The sequence below is a fragment of the Lissotriton vulgaris genome, chromosome 2_1, assembly GCF_964263255.1.
Source record: "Lissotriton vulgaris chromosome 2_1, aLisVul1.2, whole genome shotgun sequence".
NCBI lineage: Eukaryota > Metazoa > Chordata > Amphibia > Caudata > Salamandridae > Lissotriton > Lissotriton vulgaris.
The window spans coordinates 635,191,981-635,212,211 of record NC_141687.1 but is presented as its reverse complement, the minus strand read 5'-3'; positions in this window follow the sequence as shown (position 1 = coordinate 635,212,211).

Below are 20,231 nucleotides of genomic sequence, written 5' to 3'. Positions count from 1 at the left end.
AAATCACATACACCTTTTCATACACTAGCAAAATCTTTCATCACTCTTTGTAAAATACAGAGTATCATATTTGAATCCATTGACACAGCAATACAAGTATCTAAAACCCCACTCAGTGATTCCTAGATGTATACACAAATTTAATCACTTACTTGCAGATTCATTCATACATGCTGTCAATGAACACTAGAACACTATCAAAAATACTACACCTATATCGACATTACACACCAGCACACAACCTGTTCACATATGAAGTTATCCTACTCACCTATGCAAACAATGGATCATACCTGCATACTTACTTAGCTACACACTTATACAAACACCACTTCATCTATTTATTTAGATAGTAAGTCATACTTAGAGTATTATAAAATCATTATTACAAGTATACAGTTATCCATACAGTCTTATGTATACTTATTTATATACAACAACTGACACATACACTGCCTTTTATTTTTCTAGTTTGTTGGACATGTACCATTGAGAAATATATTTGCTCATCACCAAACCCATAAAGATATTCATTCACTCACCCAAACAACTGTTAGAACATGTAGTATTAACTTCATATATCTACTGAATCAACTATTCACACATCTTTGGGAAGTCACACACTGCCCACCGAACCACACACACATTCACTCTCCTATACAAATACTCTTATTTTTTTTTTTATTATTATTATTTTTTTTTATAAATTTTTTATTGGAATTTGTTTAACAGGACAGACAAAAGATTAAAAAAAACTTCATGGTATACATATAAATACATGTCTTCACATATTTCATTCAGTAGTTTTTAGACAATTTATAAATCAACAAAAGCATTAACTCAATATTAAATTAACTAAGTCCTATTTGTCCTCCAATTTGTTACCAGGGCCCATATCCGTTCTCCCATAGCACGTCTGATAATACCTTTAGATTCATATAAACATGCTTCAATATTATGAATCCCCAACAATCTAGTGAGCCACATCTGAAAGGACGGGGGGGTTTGCATCTTTCCACCCAGCAGAAATCAATATACGTAAAACTGCAACAAAAATAAAGATCAAGGCTGCTTCATCTTCCCCCAATTTTAAGGTTCCATCAACACCAGTAATCATCAATGTCGGGGTTAATAGAATGTGAAGACCAGTCAGGCCTTCCCAAAATCTCCCCATCTCATTTTTATTAAACTCAAGGCATTTACAAGAAAAGAACATATGTATTAAATCAGCTTGGCCCTCATTACAACGTGGGCATTTATCATTTTCAATCAGTCCCCAAGCATATAGTTTCGATGGCGTATGATACAAATTAAAGATTGTTTTATAGTGCTGTGCACGTAGATTAGATGCTCTTAATACCCGTTTATTCATAACCAAGGCTAGGTCTAGATCTACCTCTGGGTCATTTAATTTAAAGGACCAGTTGGTTTCCATCTTTTCCATATCATCAGGGACAACTTCTAATAAGCATCTATAAACAGTTTTGATCTTGAATCTGTCCCTTTCTAAGAGCTTAATCATTGGGGATTCCTGAGAGGAAAAGGCTCTAGGTCTTAAAGATTGTATAGTTCAGGCTAATTGGCCATATAGAAGCCAATGACTCCTAGGAATGCCATATCTATTCTGGAGTACCTCAAATCCCAAGATCTTGCCTTCTTCCATAAAATCTCCCAGGGTGGTTATTCCCATTCTGTCCCACATCATAAGATTCCTATCACCTTTCAGCTAAAAGAAGATACTAGAGTTACGTAACAATAAGTTGGGATTAATTCTTGAAACATGAAAAAAATTTAAAACTGTATTCCAAGACTGCCACAAGCTTAACAAGATCTTTATTTGAGTTTTTTTAAATAAAATCTCTGTTCTAATTCACCCTGAAACAGCCCTGGAGCTCGATCACCCATAACCATTCTAAAGATTGGGGTTGGATTTTCTTCTACTATGGGTCCAGTTCTTGTCTCTACTTTTGACTGCACTAAAATATGCATTTGAAGCAAAAGGCAAGACCAATGATATAGGCGTAAATTTGGGAAAGCCACACCCCCCCTTTCTTGCGGAAGGGACATAAAATTGGTGGATCGCTTTATCCTACTATACTGCCATACAAATCTTATAAATGTAGACTCCAGATTTTTCAGGATTTTTTCATCAATTAGTAGTGGGATTGCTCTGAATAGGTACAGCACACGAGGAAACATTAACATTTTGAGAGCGTTAACCCTCCCTATCAGGGAAAGGTGAAGCACATCAATTCTCCTTAATTCCTTAATTCCTTATCAATAGCATTTGTTAAGGGGATATAATTCTCTTCAACAATTTTATTCACTGAGGCGTTGATCTTAACTCCAAGATAAGTTGCTGATTCAACAAATCTATAGTCAGTCCTAATTATATTTTTAGAGCAGATAATCTGGGTCTTTGTATCAAATTCAAATTCAAAAGACTTTATTCGGTTATATTTCATAAATAAGCATAAAATTACATCAAATCACATCAAATATTACATCATCATAATTAATATTATAAAATCAGTAAACACAGTATTTAACATGGGCCAGAATTTAAAATAATGGATTTCATATAATCAATGTCTTACGTAGATAAAAAATACTTTTAAGAAATGCCGAGACAGATGCCACTGAGAAAATATCATCCAAGAATTGTATAGCTAAAAAAGCTGGGCGGCACTGTCTCATGTTCATATATTTTAAAAATAGGCATAATCCATCTTTTCCTAGATATAACATAAAATCTACAAAAAAATAAAATATGGATATCCGATTGAGTGGAGACGTTATCACACGGACATTTACAAATTTCCTTTGACCAATCGTTTATAACAGGAAAGCTCAGCAGTCTAAACAGTATCCCAAATCTAAATCTGGTCAGCAAGAACCTTTCTTGGTCTTTCATTTGGAGGTTTAGATAAGGCTGAATAACCCTTGGTTTTATTATCATTTGATGGGCGATTACTGTCTTTTTTAGCAGTTATGTTTGTTCTCTTCGATACTCTAGGAAGTTTAGACTTAGCTGTTTCAGTGCTTTCCTAGTGATATTAAACATCGACATAGGGTCTATATAAAATTCCGGATGGTTGATATTTTCACAGAATGCCTTAATATAGCACAGCCATTTTATCCTATTCCCACCATCTAATTTCAGTGCATCCCCCAGAATGAGGCGGTTTAGGTGGGTCTTTGTATCATTTAGCAGGTATCCTGATTTTAAGCGGAAGACTTTTGCCAACTGGACCAGCATAGGTAGTGCTTGCTGTTGATTGGTGGTGATCACGGCTAGGTCATCGGCATACGCCAAGATTTTATTAGAATACCCATTATATACAACTGGTTGAATTCCCGGATTAGCTAAGATCTCCTGAATAAGGGGGTCAATATACAGAGCAAAGAGAATCGGGGAGCAGGGGCAACCTTGACGCGTCCCTCTCTTGATGTTTATTATCCCTGATTTCTCAGCATTGACCATCACTCTAGCTCTTGGTTCCACATACATTGCCCGAGGGGCTTCAATAATTTTGTGGCCAAAACCTCTGCCTTCCAAAATATCCCAAAGAAAGCTCCACGTAACACGGTCAAAAGCTTTCTCTGCGTCGAACAGGATCATTGCCATCTCTCCCCCCGCTGCAGCACAAGCATCAAATAGACTAATGGCTGTAATTACATGGTCCGTCGTTCCACGACCCGGGACAAAACCGTGCTGCCACGGGGATACAAGATCACCAATGATCCCACTCAACCGATTAGCTAATATTTTGGAATATAATTTGATATCTGAATTTATTAATGTTATAGGTCGATAGGAACCCGGATTGCTCACCGGTTTCCCTTTTTTATGAAAAATTATAATAGTCGTTTCTCTCCAAGACTGTGGAACCACACCAGAGTAAAAAATCCCATTAAACAAATCCAGTAATAAAGGAGAAACCTCGTCCTCTATTGTTTTAAAGACTTCCAAAGGTATACCATCTGGTCCAGAGGCCTTCCCTGAGGCTAGCCCCCGAAGTGCAGCAAGGGCCTCATTCATTGTGATATCCCTATCTAAATCCTCCTTACATATTCTATCTAATTTAGGGCCTCTATCACAAATTTCTTCTCCTTCATTACTTCCAGGTTTTTCATATTCATACAACCTTTGATAAAAGTTTTCAAATACTCTACGAATATCCTTTTCTTCCGTATATTCTATGCCTGCTTCTTCAATGTGAGTAATAGTGGATTTTTCCTTTGCTTGCCTTAGTCGGAGGGCTAAGGCCCTGCCTGCCTGTTCCCCAGTCTCATATCTCTTAACTCTTGACAATTGAAACTTCCTAATTGCCTTCTGTGTTATTTCTTTCTGTAGGTCAACTTTCACCAGCATTAAAACTTTTAAGCTCTCTGCACAATCTTTCCCCATCGCAATATCCTTCACATTTTGCTCCTCTGCTCTCCCTAGTTTCAACATTAAGTTATCAACTTGCTCTAAGTCTTGCAGAACAACTTATTGTTTCCCCCCTTAGCGCAGCCTTAAATGTATCCCACACTGTATTCCGGGGAGCGCTATATCTATTGATATCAAAAAACTCTGTTACCCATTTTTTAAGATGATCAGTAAATCTGTTATTTTTTCTTCAAAAGACCAGGAATTTCTTTTTCTTTTCAAACAGCTCACCTCATATGTTATTATTAGGGGAATGGTCCGAGATTACCTTCGGGAGTTTCATGATGTTTACTTTTGATAACTCTGAGGAGGAAATAAGGACATAATCCAGTTTTGTATGTTTCTGGGCTGGATTGGAAAAATATGTGTACCCCGGATGCTGTGGTTGTTTAGTTAGCCACCTCTCGGAGGCAAGATGGCGGCTGTTTAGTCGCGGCCGAAGCAGCAGAACAGTGAGGGCGCTTGGTTGTGAGCTCCAGTACATGAGAGTTGGCCAGGATGTTGATTGTGTAATTGTGTAATCCTGCAATGTACAAAAGCACATCTGAATACTGCGGATTTTTGAATGAAAAAACCTCATCGACAAATGTAAGCGGCAATAAACGGCTAACAGCGGATTTAAAGAAATGTTAGAAGTGGAGCCGGTATTTTCTACTCTCTCCTGCCACGGATCCGCAAATCGGCTGTTACGGGATCTAGCGGGAGTTTGGACCTACCTTCAGCCCAGGTGGAGACGACGAGCCTCACTCAGAGGGCAGGTCAGTTTCCAACGTGCTTGCTGCGGTCAGTGGAGTCCTAGCGGCGTCTCGCGTGTTGACGAAGCAAAAAAACAGAATAATATGCCCGAGCTCAGCCGTCCCGTGTGACGGAAAACATCTCATAATATGGCCCCGAAAGTGAACGCCTCGAGCAAGGCTGCACAGGGTCGGTGGAAGGCGCGAGAGGAGACGCTTATCGAGGATGTTATAGAACCTGAGATAACTCGCACACCGCCAGCTGAAGAGCGTGTTAGGAGAAAGCAGCAACAGCCGACCGGCACCCGGACCCGACCCCCGCCAAATTCAATCGCGGAAATGTTCGCAAAATCCGGTAAGGAGAAGGGGGTCGGGGGGGTGACAACGGCGATTACCAATACTCCTTGGAAAGGGAATGATACAAATTTAACTATTGCTGGAACTACAGGAGGTGATGACCCCATTACAGGGGATACTGGAACAACTTTGAATACAGATGAAATAGATAAAGTGATTGAGAATGCTAAAACACCTGTAAATGAACCTTTATCTATGAACGACTCACAGGAAGTGGAAATGAAGTCAGTGACCTCTGATAAACAGGGGGCAAACGCAGTAGATGAAGAACAGGTCAAATGTAATCGTGCTGAAGCCCAGTGCAACAAGAGTATTGAAGATCTGCCTACAAGCGGTATAGGGACTGTAGACGATACAGGAGAAGGCAAAGAAAGTAAAGAAAATCCTTCTAGTGAGGCCTTTTTTCGGCATCGGATGGGCAAGAGTGGTCCGAGGAGGAAAATGAGGCATGCTCATCATATTTGGACTCAGAAAGTGATCCTGAGATAGATCAACCAGCTACAGCCATGAAAGCACCCGGAGTATTGAATAACGACTTGCAGACCGCACGTCGGGAATTAAGCTGGGAACTACCCTCTGATCACCCTCATAATGATAACTTGGATAACGAACATACACAGATATGATTACTAGAATCAATACATCAAGAAATTATAGCCCACCGGGAAGAAACCCGCAGAGATAATCAGAAAGCTCATTCGGCGATGAAAAAGATGCAAGGAGTAGTGCGGAAACTGTCAAAAGCATGCTCTAATACTAACGACAGGGTGGCAAACTTGGAAGATCGAATAGTAGCGGCAGAATCCGAAGTGGCAGTGGCGGTTTCTAACACCAAACTACAAAAATGCGCAATTGGTGGATATTCAATGGAAACTTGAAGAGATGGAAAATCGACAACGCAGGAACAATCTGCGAGTTCTGGGAATTCCGGAAGGGGCCGAAGGGTCTGATATTAGATCTTATGTGATTAAAATATTCGGACAGGCATTCCCAGAACTAAATGACGGGAACTGGCCTAATGAAATTCAAAGAGTCCATCGTACACCACAAAAACAAAGGAGAGGCGCTAAGGTAGGAGATTTTCCAAGAGCCATCCTGATTTACTTTGGGAACTTTGTACTAAGACAAGCCATATTTGACAAAGGAAGACCCAATGCCAAACGAACTGTGGAAGGAATCTCGTTCTTTGTGAGACCAGACTGTTGTCACACTACAGTGGAGAGACGCTGGCGATTGAGAGGGATGATTAAACAATTTCAGGATTTAAATATGCAGGCATACTTAGTTAATCCAGCTCAACTAAAAATCATTCATAATGGGAAGACTTTGTTTTTCTCTTCGGAGATTAAAGCAAAAGAATTCCTAAATTCAACTGGGGCTACTAAATAGAAATGTTTTGATGTCAAGCATCACTTCGTCCTCACTGCTCACACTGCACTCCATCCTACACTCAGCCAGGACTGAGTGCCTCGCATAACAGGGAGGGTAGGGGGGTCACTCGAAGGGAGGGGGGGAGCACGGGGTAGGTGGAGGTGGGGATTTGGGGGGGACGAGGGAGGAAGGGAGAAATGGAAAGTGGTACAGTTGTGGTTATTTAAAATAAGGATGGATCTACTTGTTGGAACTCTAATCCAAGTAAATGGCACACATTAGGATTTGCACCATAAATGTGGGGGGCATGAATGATTGGAAAAAGAGACAGAAGGTTGGCCTACTTAGTAAAACATGAGAATATTGACATCTTGTGTATACAAGAGACTCACCTTCCTTGGGCTAAGCGTAACTTGCTCTTTCTCAATGGCTTTGAGCTAGTTGCTTGTTCAACCCAGACTTCCACAATTCGGGGAGTAGCAATTTTGATTCGAACCTCAGTGGGGAAGGCAAAAAAAGTATTGGCGGATGGTAACGAGTGCTGTTTTCTCTGGCGAAGGAAAAAGACAAAGGAGCTGGGATGAAGTTTGCAGGCGCACCCCTGCGTGTGCAGCACCCATTCGTGAGTGCTCCGTTTTTTGGTGTCTTGGAGTAATATATTGATATGGAGGTACCACTGCTGAAGGAGAAACCATTAAGAAGCCTGGCCTACGGTGATTGTGAGTCATCCGCCTGCGAGTTGGAGGCAATACAGTGCGCTGACAGACCGGCAGCCGGTAAGCAGTGTGAATGCATATAGGGCAAAAACATTGATATCAGCAATAGGACGATAGGGCTTTAGATAAAAGGCAACAACAACATATAGTATCACCGAATGCTGGCAGCATGTACAGTGAATCGGCCCACCGCAAAGTTGCGATAGACAATTTCAAAAAGAAAACAGGGACTAAACGAGTAACTAGTACAAATGATGCGAGAACCGAAAATTATTTAAACACACAATTCACTAAACTGGAAAGCCTATATGAGAGAGAAATGCGCAAATGGTGGGAGGCAACCTCCCTCCAGAAATATATGGATGTCGATCGGGCCCCAAGAAGACTGCGCATTTACACAATACCAGCCTATGAGATCCCAGACCCACTCTTATTAGAAGAGTGGGCAGAACATACGGCACAGTCATGCCAAGGAATGCTGAACATCTTGGTGAAATTTACCTGGTGTGACAGGGAAAGAGCTCTTAAAGAGATGCAATAATTGGAAGAAGAAATATCTAAAGATGCAGACAAAAACAAACAGGAGGAATTAAAGGAATCAATGAAAAAATGATTGATCAAATATGAGCTCAAAATAAAACAAAGAAAACAAGAAAAATTTGAGAGAGATGAAAGGTATTACCCACCAAGGAGAGCGCTGCCTTTCGCAAAGAAATTTGATGGACCGAGGAGCAAACTGTCCAGGAAAAAAGGAGCACTGCCTGCGGCGAGTGTTGGAACATCTGAATCAAACGTAACTGAGAATGAACAGTCAGGCGATGACACGGCCAGCACGTCAGGAGAAACAATTAGGAAAACCCCCTTTCACAAGGAATTCCATTTAATTTGCCAGTCCTGGCTAAGGGGTGGCAAAAGCAAGCCACCAGAAGGCACCACCGAAAGACCAGAAGGGGGGGATGGTGTAGGAAGAGGCAACATGTCCCCACGTGTAACACGCAGCAAGAGGGGGAGCACATGGAAGTAGAAATCGAAAATCTGATGATGGTCAACCTCACACCTAGAAACCTCACATCTGATGAGGAGTCGGTGTTAAGGTTAAGACTAAGATGTTGCCCGGACAATCGAATGAAATACAAACACGAATAGACCTTTTCAAATTTGTTCATAAGCTCAAACTATACAAGTATTTTAAACTGAAACCAACCCTCAAGGAATCGAGATTAATTAAACAGAAGTCGACAGCTATGGACATTTTAACCATTGATAATCTGGCAGCCTTGGAAACTTTAGAGGAATTGTGAATGGAACAGGAAGGAGAGAAGGACATCACTCATGACATTGCCCAACGAACAACAAAATAGGGCTTTGAACAATAAATGGCTGTGAGTCAGTTTAAACCCTCTCCGCAGTTCATACCGCAAATGCCAATAGATGCCATTTACATCTTTTCAGAAGCGGTTATTAAAGACTTACTCCGATTGAGAGGTAGGAAGAATCAACCTAAGCAAGGAGGCAATATAACGGCAAACCAGAAGAAAGCTCTAGACAGTCTGTTGATGGATACCACAATAATGTGTAAGCCCTCTGACAAAGGCAGCAATATTGTCTTACAGATAAGAGAGCAATATTGTGGAGAAGCATTTAAAACTACTTTTGGATGAGACAGTACGAAAAAAACAACCAAGGAGAGCTATAATGAAAGTATAAAACAATACCATTCCTTGGTTAACAAATGGAACATGAAATCAAGTTGGGAACTGATGAATACTTATTCCTCCGGAACATGAATCCCATAACACCCACTTTTTATCATATTCCAAAAATCCACGAGGATAAGACAAATCTACCGGGCAGACCAATCATTTTATCGCAAGGCAGTTTGACTGAACATCTCTCTACCTTTATCTATCACTTTTTGTTTCAGTTTGTGTTGCAATTTATTTATTTATTTATATTCTTATATAGCGCAGGACTCGACCCCAGAAGGGGTATCTCCACGCTTGCGCTACTGCTTAAGGGTGCCCAATCAGGATTATAGACTGGGATGTGCTTAGGAAATTGAGAATAAGTATGTTTTAAGGGATTTCCTAAAGGTCTGGAAATTGATATTTTGTCTCAGTGAGAGAGGGAGTGAGTTCCAGAGTGTTGGGCCCTTATAGGACAGGGCTCGGCCTCCCTGCCTAGCCCTCTTAATCCTGGGGACCTGGAGCAGCAATTGGTTGCTGGAACGCAGGGAACGACCAGGACTATAGAGGTTGAATTTTTCAACCAAGTATTTAGGGCCTGAACCAAAGAGGCACTTGTGTATTATACAGCAACCTTTAAACTTAACCCGTTGCCGAACAGGCAACCAGTGCAGTTTAGCCAGCAGGGGACGTGAGGGGGACCTGGCCAGAGCGTTAAGGACCAATCTTACCGCGGTGTTCTGGGCCACTTGTAGTCTATTAAGTTGTTCCTCATATATAAAGGACACAAAGTATTTTTTAAGCCACATAGATGAACTAATGTGGAAACCATCCTATCAGTTGATTGTTTTGACATTATGAGTCTATATACATGTATTGTCCATAGTGATGGACTCAATGCAGTGAAATCCTTTTTGAACAAAATGCCTTTGAAATTTGCTGAAAATAATACCATGCTTATGGGATTTGCTGAATTCTGTCTGACTAACAATATCTTTCTATTCCAGGAAGAGTACTATAGACAGGTCTCCAGAATGGCCATAGGCACCTGCTTCACCCACAGCTAGGCACATTTATTTGTGGGCTGGAGGGACAAGAAGGTGGCGTGAACGTCGGAGAACAAAGCATAGATGGACAAGGTTGTATCTTGGTATAGATACATAGACAATCTGTTCCTAATCTGGGGTGGGTCAGGAGACTCGGCACGTGATTCCATAGCACATTCAAACCAAAATGAAGTAAACTTGAAGTTTTCAGGAGAAGTAAGTTCAGTGGCCGTGAAATCTTTAGATTTAAGAGTTTCCATAGTAGATGGAAAACTATGTACATCATAATACAGGAAACCGACGGCGGGAAACTCTACACTAGTTACTACAAGTAGTCATCCACCTAGACTGATCAAAAGCATACCCTACGGTGAGTTTTTTCGATTAAAGAGGAACAGCTCTAGGGATTGTGATTTTCAATCAGAAGCCAAGGAAAGCACTGTCAGATTCTTGGCCAAAGGGTACAATATCAGATTGCTAGAGACAACATTGAAGAAAGTGGACAAAAGTAAGCATGGGCGAATTTTGCGAATTCACGATCTGCGAATTTGCGAATTCACAACCCGCAAAATTCGCAAATTTGCAGATTTTTTTGTTTGCGTGTTCGCGAGTGTTCGCGGGTGTTCGCGGGTTTTCGCGGGGAACTTTGCGTATTCGCTGGGCGCTTTGCGTGTTCACAGGTTTTTTTTTGCCTGGTTCATCACTGCCACCCTCTCGTTTTTTATGCTCTTCTGCCCTCTGTACCACTTGTTTTTGTGCCTTTCTGCCCTCTGCCCCACTCTTGTTTGTGCCCTTTTGCTCTCTGCCCCACTGTTTTCTGCCCTCTGCCTAACTCATGCCCTCTGTCCCTCTTTGTGCCCTTCTACCCTCAGCCATAAGTCAGCTTCAACAGGAAGCACTAATAGATAAAGTAAAGCAGGTGCTTGAGTTGAAGGTCAAATTAAGTTACACAGCCATTAATCACCCCAAGTTTGGGGTGATTAATGATTGTGTAACTCTAGCACCTGCTTTACTTTATCTATTAGTGCTTCCTGTTGAAGCTGACCTTTGTAACTATTTTAGAGGCTCTGGCAGCTTGCCGGCGCCATTCTAAAATAGTTACAAAAAGTCAGCTTGAACTTTTGATCCAATCCGTTCCGCTCGCAGATTTTGCGGGAAATTCGCGAATCTCGCGGATTGTGAATTTACCATAAATCCGCAAAATCCGCAAGCGGAACGGATTTTCCGCCCATGCTTAGACAAAAGCCCAGGACACAGATACTGAAAAGAAAAGATAAAAGTGAAAAGAACAATCCTGTAAATAAGTTTAGAATAATCACCACATACTCGGGCGATGCCAATTCTCTGAGAAATATACTTCACTGAAACTGGCATGTTTTGAAGACTGATCTGATCTTTGGAAAAGACATACCACCAGCCCCTTTGGTGACCTTCAAGAAAGCGAGATTAATAAGGGACATGTTGGTACATAGTCATCTGGAGAAAGACATGCAGAAGAAAGAAACTATCAAGGAAGTGAAAGACGTTTTCCGTTGTGGAAAGTGTGAAGCGTGTGCTTTTAGTAAGAAGGTGTCAACATATATAATACCTGGAGTCAGAAAAAGTAGGACTATAACTAACCCTGGGCGTAGTTTGCGAAGTAACGCTACTCGTAGCTACGCGAAATGCACTTCGCACAACGCGAGCTATGCGTAGCTATGTGAACTGCGTAGTGCACTGTACCAAAATGCTGTTCGCACTGATTGCACAGTGCCGGATGCTTGTCTGCACTGTGCAAACAGTGCAAACTGCATCTTGCACAGTGCAAGCAGTCGTTTTCTGCAGCTCAAGTAGATTTCTACTCGAGCGGCAGCTTTCTCAACGCGGACTGATAGTTTCTCATCGCAAGCGGTCGTGAGCATACGCAACCACTCCCAGTGAGAAACCTGACCTCCCCGCATTGAAAATCTCACCGGGAGGTTTATTTTCCACGCTTGCGATCGGCAACTTCATGTTGCTGATCGCGAACAAGGAAAAAGTCTCGCCAGGATGTCATTTTGCTTGCTCGCGGTCGTCAACTTGATGTTGAGGATCGCGAGCAAGCAAAAAAGACTGCTGCACTACGCTACGCTATGCTATGCAATGCCATGCAATGCTACGCATGTTTGCACTGTGCTACGTGCAATTTGCGTAGTGCCAAGTAGCGCAAACATCGCTTTCCCCAGGGTTAACTATGACCAAGTTCAAGACATGTCATACTGCCTATTCAGTATACTGCCTAATCTGCCCTTGAGGATTAAAACATTAAGGCAGTACGATCCATCCCATGAAAATCTGTGTATTAGAACATATGCGGGCAATAAAAAAAAAAGGATGCTTCATACCCATTGGCTAGGCATTTTGACAATTAACATCAAAATAACAGGCATTGGCTTGGTCAGAGAAGCTTTATGTTTAAGGGCGATTACACCCGCCAGCTGGTGAAATTTTAGAACAGCCATATCAGTGTGATTTTTCCAGCTCATGTTACTCTGAAGGGATATTCCTAAATACGTAAAAGCCTCAACCTGTTCCAGTGGAATACCATTAAAATTAATTATGCCTTTGAATGTTTTCCGCTGATTCAGTGACATGAACTTGGTTTTGGAGGTGTTTATCTCAAGTCCACACATCTGGCAGAACTCTCCAAATGCATTTACTGCCTTCTGGAGCCCACTCGTGGTCCGAGAAACTATCAGCGTGTCGTCCGCAAACATGAGAACTGGCACGCGTGCCCCGGCAAATACAGAAGCATCGGTGGGGAGGCGGCTTAGATGGTCTACTATGCCGTTAATGTATAGGGAAAACAGTGTGGGCGCCAAGACACATCCCTGTCGAACACCACGTTCAACAGGGAATGAGTCGGTCACCTCACCCTGTGCCCCCCACCTAATCCTTGCATAGTTGTTCTCATGCAAGCGGACGAGTAGCGCTAACAGTTCCGGGGCCATCCCTGCTTCAGCTAGAACACTCCAAAGTTTGGGGTGGGGAACTAAATCAAAAGCTGATTTCAGGTCTACGAACACCACATAGAGAGTCCCGTTGGTTAAGGTCACATTCCTCCAATAGAGAGCTATAAAAAAAAAGACCTGGTCAACTGAGCTAGTACAGGGTCGAAACCCAGCTTGGTAAGGGGACAAAATATATTTTTTTTCTATCCAAGATTGCAATTTGTTTTGCACTAACCGACCTATTATTGTTTGAGCCGAGTCAATAAGAATGATAGGTCTATAATTACTAGGTAGTGATTTGTCACCCTTTTTAAAAACCGTAATTATTTCCGCTCCTTTCCATGAAGTGGGGATTGGCACACCCCTAGCCACAGAGTTGGCTAACCACTAAAAATACTGACACCAAGATGAACGATCACTTTAAAACACATCGGTAGGGATGCCATCCATCCCAGGGGCTCTGCCCCTTGACACAGTCTAGCGCTATACTGACATCTTTAATTGTGAATAGCTGACACTGATAAAAGACTGTAGGGGGTAGTGAGCACTCTCCTTTGGCAAGTTTACAAGCGTATTGCGGTCTGAAGAATTCTACCCATTGATGTTTGGCAACATTATTTTGCGGGGTTTGAGCTGTCCCTCCTCTATCCCACTTAACTATAGCCCAAAATTGCTTTTGATCCTTTGCTGTACAAGCGGTTTTCAGATCGCGCCACTGATCCTCTTCCCACAGTTTTTTGGCTGCTTTCTGGGCTTTCCTATATAACTCCCTAGCCTTTCTCACACCTAAGATATTCCTGGATCTGAGTTCATCACTTAGGTTCTGGCGGGCTAATTTACAAGATTGGTTGTACCACCCCACCTCAGGTAGATTTTTACTGACCTTCTCTGATTTTGTGGTCTTCCTAAAGAACCCCTGGAGCTTAGTAAAGAAATGGGTATGAGCCTCTAGCATAATTTGGGGAAATTTTTGCTTGCTACTATGAGTATTTATGTTTCCCACTTCTTCGATCACCACTTTTTTAAGGTCCTCCAGCTTCTCTGGACTCTCAATTAATCTGCCCCATTTAATATGGCGCAGGTTATTCGAGGCAACAATATCTAGGGTGACTTTGCTGCCCCCCATATTGGGTTCTCTAGACCCCTTTTTGTACTTGGAATTCCATACAGAGTTGGTTGTGGTCGCTTTCCAACCTATTTTTTACTGTCATATCGATCAATCAATCCCATCCTCTGATGTCCACCAGGAAATAATCTATTCGGCTGGAAGACCTGCCGTTATCAAATGTTTTTTCCCCCTGACGATCTGACTGGGTTCGCCCATTGGCTGCTCTGAGTCCTCTCGCTAGACATTAAGGCTTAAGTTGGATAGCTACAGCTGTCCACCTTCTAATTACAGGTAGATCAAGCTGAGGGACATCCCATTTATTGTCCTCCTCAGCAGCAAGAATTTGATCCTCCTGTCCAAGTGGTTCAAAGGTTGTGTTGACATCACCTCCCACATGTGCGTGAAAGTTAAGGAACCCCAAACGGTGTACTGGAATCAATGACCATGATTCCTGGAAAAGAATGATATCAAACCGGTCAATAAAACTACACTATTCTGGAGATGTTAGCTTATTACTAATTCCTGCAAGGTTCCAGGAGAGAAAGGTCACCTCTGCATCGACTGCCGAAAAGGAGAGAGGATCCTGAGGTGTTAACATGCTTTGGGTATCACCCTCCCTCCCAGACTCAATTTCTATATTGATGGCTGGATAGTTTGGTGTCTCTAGTGGTGATACCTCATGACCCGAGCTGTCACATATCTCTAATAAATTAGGGCAGATCAGTTGTTCAGGGTCAATGTTCTCTATCAACCTCACTGGGAAATTGGAACCTCCAACCCTTTTTTTTCGGGGCGTTGGAATGGCATTAGTGAGAGGAATCCCCTGAACCATAGAAGCACACATTCTACCAGGCTCTGTTACTTCCTTATGCACAATGCTATCGGCCCGGCCCTAGAAATATATAACATGAAGGTGATAAGTGCCTCTTTATACGGTTCGGAACTGTGGGGATTTTCCAATCTGAGTCAATTAAAATTAGCTGAGAATAGGTTTCTACGTCGTCTAGTTGGGGTCCCCCAAAGTACCCCTACTGTACCGCTTGTATATGATCTTGGCAGGAAAAAAATAGAGGATTTGGCACGGTTACGTCCCCTATTATATTGGAGACGGATCATGACAACTCCTGAACGGGCTCACTATCCTACCATTGTGTGAGTCTTACTGGGACATTACAGAAAGGCCCTATGAAAGAAAATGTACTTTCAATTCAGAATTGGGACTCTTCCAGTAAAAGCTTTTACTCATAAATGGTCGGTAAACCAGAATGACAAATGTCATCATTGTAAACATATGGTTGAGAATGTACCCCACCTGTTGTTTGTATGTCCCCTTTATATAAGCCCCCATCGTAAGTGGATAAAACCGGTGTGTACAAACCTGGGGACACGCAGTTTTGTAGAGGCTTTAAGAATACTCGCATCAGATTGCACACCCTTCATGGCGATAGCTGTTGCAAAATTCCTAGGGTGGACCTGGACAATACGCACCCGCTCCTTGCAGTCCCCAGAGACTAGCCAATGAATCTTATCATATCGAGTAATGTACGACCAATTTCTTTAACCAATGTTTAATTGAATTGTTTTAACTCATTTTGTATAAATTGTTCTCAATCTTTGCAAGCGACAGCACCATGGTTTAATGAGTTTTAAAAAAATGATGTATTTAACTTTGTAGTATTTATAGTGTAGTCTTAGGATGAATAATTGCTTTTATGACATGCTGTCGAATAAAGCTTTGAAATTTGTAACAGGGATCTGTTACGATATTTCGGTATTGATCAAGTCCCTAGCAGTATCAGGGGAGTAGACAGGATTTTGAAATTGCGTAGACTAGAGTCACAATACATTATTGATGTGCAAACAAGGGCACCCAAGGAACTAAACAACAGGGAAGAAATAGCCATCCAGCTAGGGATTGAATTCCAGAGTGAGATTTGACTGATATTAACATTGAGAGAAGAACTGTGCCAGAATATAGTGTAAGGTATCTGTTGACTTTTTTCATTTTGTGCAGTTTTGGAAATTATTTGTTGAAAATTATTATTGACAGACTTTGGTTCAATGCCGATACACGGCTTGATGGAAACAGTATTAGTGATTAATTGTGTTAAAAGACCCTCTAATTTGTGGTGTTTGAAAATGAATTGTGGAGAATGACTTTTGGCAACTTTTGGTTTAATGCTTATATGTGGCTTGATGTGAATTCGGCAAAGGACTATGCATGCAATTGAATCTCAATTTGAGGTTATGTAGAAATGTAGCCATTGCCGATACACAGCAGATTATCATTTTAAAACATTCCTTAGGATTGATGAAATGTAATTCAATATTGCGTTTCCTAATATAGGAATATAGATTGCACTTTTGGATGATAAGAGGGCATACAAGCCGTAATTATTTTTAGTTTAACTGTGCAAATATGGCCCTACTTGTGGCAATTGGCAAATTGTCTTTTTACTTTGTTGTCAAAGTGGGAAACTTTTCCTCTTTAAAAAAGACTGTTTCCGGTGTGGCCACTAACACAGAGAAAGGCGTTAGCCAAAACGCATTTGTTGTGTTGCGAATACATTTTGAAGCAACTGCTTCTTCTTTTCTTTGGAGAAGGAAAGAGAAAAAGGAGCTGGGATATATATATATATATATATATATATATATATATATATATATATATATATATATATATATATATATATATATATATATATATATATATATATATATATATATGTATATATATATATATATATATTACCTACTGGCGGTCGCCAGTAGGTAGTTATAGTTAGGATTTTTGTTCAATGCAAAATCTCAAAATTCTATTGTGAATAACTTTGGCGCCGGTTGACGAATCTGCCTGAAAATGTCCTCAAATTTGCCTCGCGAAGCTCCGGTCCTTCCTAGAAAGTTTGGGGGGGGTTCGTCAAGCGGGGGCTGAGATAAAAGGGGGGTCCCAAAACGTGTTTCCCCATGTTAATTTCCATAGGGCGGTCGACCTCACTTTTAGCTCGAACGGCTGAATGGATTTCCACGAAACTAGGCAAAATTGTAGGGACTGGTAGCCCGATGTGCCTTTGCTATGTCTCAAGAAATATGCTCCAGTGGTTTTTGAGTAATTTAGGTTAAAAAAATATATATATCTACGGCCGCGCCCCGGTACGCACACCGGGGCGCGCTCCGGGCGCGCCACGCGAGGTGCGCACGGAAAGCTGATTGGCTCTCGGGTGTCTGTAAACATTTGAAACAGTCCGGAGCGGCCGCCATCTTGTGTCTCAGTAGGATAGAGACACAAGAGGTGGCAAAAACAAAGGGGAAATGACAATAAGGGGGCAGAGTAGACCCCCCTGACCACCAAGGTTTGATGTGGGGGCCATAAAAGGGCCCCGCAGGGCAAAAAAATAAAATATTTTTTTTTTTGATTTGCATGTTGGGGGGGGGCGCCCGGTACGCGCACCGCGGAGCGTACCGGGGAGCGTTCCATGGGTAAAATAGAATGATAGAGTTTTAAAAAAATGTAGCCTTTTTTATAATTTGGAGGTAGTTCTAAAAAGAACTGTTTTTTTTCTTCTTTTTGTTGTTTTATATTTTTTTATGTTTTTTGAACATTTTGTACTTTTTTTGGCTTTTATGAACTATTTTGAATTTTTTTGTTATTTTTATGGGGAGAAACAAAAAACAGGGAATTGAAAATGGCTCAACTGGAGTAAAAAAAAAATAAGGAAAAAATTAGGGTTTTTTGGGGCAATTATGGTTGTCACCAGCAAGGAGGATGAGCTTTAGGCTCTGCTCACCATAGGAGATGGTCTTACCACAAAAAATACAGGTGACCCTAAATTCTCCAAACCGTGGTTGAATGCAAGGGATTGTCTCCCATGTCTCTGGTCCCGATGGAGTGGGTTGTTTTCGTTTGGAGGTGCTGGGTGTAGATTGGGAAGGGTTGCTGGCCAGTTCTCTCATCTCTGCGGCAGCATAGTTGTTAGGATGCTTGCCCTGCATGTGCCTAATCATGGTATTGTTCCCAAATGAATCTTTTTTTTTTGGGTTACCCCTTGAAAGTTTCATGTCACAGATAAGGCAAGTCCCCTTTGCCGCATTCACTTTCTTTTTTCCCTCAGGGATGGAAAAAAACTCCCATACAATGTGTGGCTTGGGTTGGTGTGGGGTATTGTGTTCTTCCAGCCACCTCCTCCTCCTCTTCTTCTTGACCACCAATGTGATGTTGTGGTGGTCCTCTTGGTGGTGGTGGTTGTGGTGGTGGTGCAGATGCTCCAGCTGATGCTGCTACTGTAGCCATTTCAAAGTACAAAATATACCTCAAAGATTTCAAAACAGGTCTTCCTCAGTCAAAGGACAAAGTCAGAATAAGGAAAAAAGGTGGGGTCTTTCATCATTTGGGAAAAATACATGTCCTGAACCAATGAGAAGTGTTATTTTCAGGTCACAAGACCAGGGATTTCATCATTATGAAACCAAAACTGTTCTGCACCAATTAAAAGTCTTATTTTCAGGTCACATGACCTGACGCGCTTCCGCGACGCGCCCTCGGGCGCGCCCGTGGGCGCGCCCCGGGTCGCGTCACGTAAGCGCATCGGATGTTTACGTTGCGCGATCGTATTCGCTCGAGTGCTTCCGGGTGCGCTTACGCCGTGCGTATCACGTGGACGCGGCTACGCAAAACGTCACGATGATGTTTTCGTTCGCGGCAATAGCGCTAATGGGAAACTCTCCGGAGCGCGCCCTGGGGCGCTTCAAAAGACTACGCTTTCCGGGGCGCTCAGCGGGGCGCGCCCCGGGAATGCTCCAGGGCTAAAAAAAATATATATATATATGTACATTAAAAAAAAAATTAAAATACAAATATAATATAGGATTCATTCATTTTCAAAAATATTACATTTCATAGCTATAGACATTTGCTATTAACAAAATTTTGACATTCACTGAAAAAAACATAGGTTTGGGGCCTTATATATAGTTAGGAATTAGCATTTAAAAAACCTATGAAATTCACTGTAAAAAACATAGGTTTCACACCAGTTATAGTTAGGAATTAGCATTTAAAAAACCAAATAATTCACTGAAAAAACCATAGGTTTCACACCAGTTATAGTTAGATGGAAATTTTACTGACATAAAACCATTGAAATTCCCACGTTAGAAGAAGTGTGGCTCAGGGGTTAGAGGCGGCAGACCCGGAAGCTGAGATCGGCCCTGGACCAGGGTTCAATTCCCCGCCTCGACGGGGGTTGGGCTCAATAATTCCACGGACTCGATAATTCTCGCTCCGGTGCCTACTCGACTCACGGGTTCACACTCTGCGACTCTGGGCAATAGCTTGCTTAATCTCCACAACGGCCCTCGTGGCGGGATGCCTGGCTTTCACCTTGTGGATACCCTACCGGGGTTATCTCACAGGGGGAATACCAGGACGGGTTCCCTAAGCAAGCGCATAGATGTGGGCGATTTGCGCTATATAAATACATGTACATTTACATTTACTATAACTTGCGCACCTGCAATGCACTGCTGATGACGTCACATATTACATCACTCATGACATGGTCAGTGACATCACTCATGACATCACTGATGACACCATCCAGTGAATGTGTGTCTTTCTGAAAAATAAATATGTTTTTGTAAAGGTCGATGGAAGAATACATTTTTAAATAAGTGTCTAAATAGATGTTTTATTAAAAAAATTGATTGGTTAACTGGCTTATAAAGTGTATCGAAGTCAATACATATATTAGCGAGTAATTTTTAAATATTTAAATATATGTATCACTCATGACATCACTGATGACACCATC